Source organism: Macrobrachium nipponense, chromosome 11 (genome assembly GCF_015104395.2).
Source record: "Macrobrachium nipponense isolate FS-2020 chromosome 11, ASM1510439v2, whole genome shotgun sequence".
Classification (NCBI taxonomy): domain Eukaryota; kingdom Metazoa; phylum Arthropoda; class Malacostraca; order Decapoda; family Palaemonidae; genus Macrobrachium; species Macrobrachium nipponense.
Window position 1 is genome coordinate 104,065,533 of NC_061087.1, and position 2,500 is coordinate 104,068,032.

Below are 2,500 nucleotides of genomic sequence, written 5' to 3' on the forward strand. Positions count from 1 at the left end.
GAGTTTCCTTTGAAGGGAATTCCCGTCGAAGTTGGAAATTCCCTTAGTCATGACTATTCATACAACCTAATATATTTATGGCAATTTCCGTAAAGTTTCTCCTTTTGCAACAAGACCCAGTAATTGGCCTGTTACTATGATATGCAAAGTTTGCTTTGCTGTTAAAACTTTAAAAATATATATATAATTTTAGTAACGATTCCAAATGAATTTTGGGGTCATTGCTTTTCAGTTCGGTAGAGCCATTGTTACTTACTTTGTCTTTTTATCATTACTGGGTCACATGAATGGTTTCTTGTACTTTTGGAAATCATTTTTGTTATTTCATTTTATTTATTCATTGTTTTGTAGTTTCATAATTCTTTGTTATTTTCCTTATTTATGGTATCCCATCTTTATCATTTTCTTTATCTATGTTACCCAAATCTTTATCATTCATCTCTTCAAGGATTAGATTTTTTTTTATTCTCATAAATAGAATAGTGCATTACGTAGTAGAGAGTAATATATATATATACAGATTATTACAGTTACCGTACTTTTTTAAGAATTTTAAAATTCTTAAAAAAGTATATATATATATATATATATATATATATATATATATATATATATATATATATATTATATATATATATATATATAAAGATCTTTTGAACCCTTATTCCTATACGCTTCTACTTCTCGATTATTCTCATTTATTCCGTCTCTCATTGTGATCCACCAATCTCCCATCTCTTCATTAACCCTCGTAGATGTGACGCCAGATAACTCATAACCATTCAATCAGTCTGTCTATTGAGGAACCTCGTTGACCGTCATTCCTGCAACTCCAAAAGTTGGATTCAATGAAAAAAAAAAAATAAGACTGAAATAAACCCGCGGGAAAATTACGTATTCTTTCAAAAATGAAACGAAACGCGATGTTGACAGAATTCCCTAAATAAAAATGGCCTTCATCGAAATTTACATATTTCAATATTAAAACTCGTGCAATTGATCAAATTGAAAGCTGTACCGATGCTGCTGCAGAACAGTAGTCACACATAGCTCTTAAAGATGAACAGATTGGCGGATTTACCTAGAGAGAGAGAGAGAGAGAGAGAGAGAGAGAGAGGTGAAACGTTTTGGTTTTAGTCGGTGCTAATGGGCTGTCATGAGTAACAACACACACACACACACACACACAGATGTACCTTTTTCATTTTGGTTAATGTTAATGGGCTTTCATTGCTAAAAGGCATCAGAGAGAGAGAGAGAGAGAGAGAGAGAGAGAGAGAGAGAGAGAGAGATGTTAATGGGCTTTCATTGGTAAAAGTCAAACCAAAAAGAGAGAGAGACAGACAGAGAGACAGAGACAGAGACAGAGATGGATCTTTTTCATTTTCGTTAATGCTAATGGGCTTTCATTGGTAAAAGTCACAAGAGAGAGAGAGAGAGAGAGAGAGAGAGAGAGAGAGAGAGAGAGAGAGAGGCATCCCAATGAAAAAAAATACCTGTTTATTTTCCGTAATGGATTCCATTCGTATTCCCTTTGTTCTGATACCATACAGGATTACCAGGTACGACGGTACGTATGATGGAAGTTATGGCGTGCATCTGTTTCTGTGATATTTTTACTCGCGCGGGAAAAGCCGAAATCCATGGCTAGGATATGAGAGAGAGAGAGAGAGAGAGAGAGAGAGAGAGAGAGAGAGAGAGATATTTTGGCAGAAAAGAAAGTTAGAGAGAAACAGACATTCATGTATTAAAGAGATAGAGAAGAAGATGGGAGAGATATATTCAATACACGGTAAAATGGAGAGTGGTATTATAACAGAGAGAGAGAGAGAGAGAGAGAGAGAGAGAGAGAGAGAGAGAGAGAGAGGGTTGGTTAATGCAGATACATGAGAGATACAGAAAATCATAGAAAGGTATTGTAACAGAGTTTGGAAGGAAATTTATTGTTGTTGCTACATCTCGCATCGATGTTGTTTCATCATTATCTCTTTCTATATATACATAATAAAGGAACTTGCTGAACAACTTAGACTGCTGCTTGTGTTCAGTTATATATCTCCTGATGGAATAAACAATCAGTTGTGCCAGAATCTAAACAGCCTCAGTTTCCAGTGCCAGAAAAAACAACTTTAAAAACAAAGGAAATTTTCAGTGACAGAAAAAATAACTTTAAAAACCAAAGCAATTTTCAGTGCCAGAAAACACCCGAAAACTCCTGAGAAAAAAACAACGTGAAAATAATTGTTCAAACTCTTAAGAGAAGACCTTTGGAATTCGTTGACAGTGATAATGGGTGGCATTAAGACCCCAGACTCTGCTGCTTCTTCGTGAGTGAATTTGTTCCTCGAGATATATTTGTTTATTTTCTTTGCCCTTGGAATCTGGCATTGCACGACCAAGAAATAAAAACAGACACAAAAAAACAAAAAAAAACAAAAAACTCTGAAATGGAGCTTCACCGCATCAGTGTAGTTTAGATCCTCAGTGAAGCTTGGTGCTT

General features: G+C 35.0%; 1 protein-coding gene across 1 annotated transcript in view; it reads left to right on the plus strand.

Annotated features, from left to right (window-relative positions):
* Positions 1 to 2,500, plus strand: part of LOC135208015 (hemicentin-1-like) — a gene marked incomplete in the record, with an annotated part of 582,686 nt that overhangs the window by 19,475 nt on the left and 560,711 nt on the right. The window contains 1 exon segment of the mRNA XM_064240121.1: positions 2,011 to 2,500. This exon segment is cut by the window's right edge and continues 31 nt beyond it.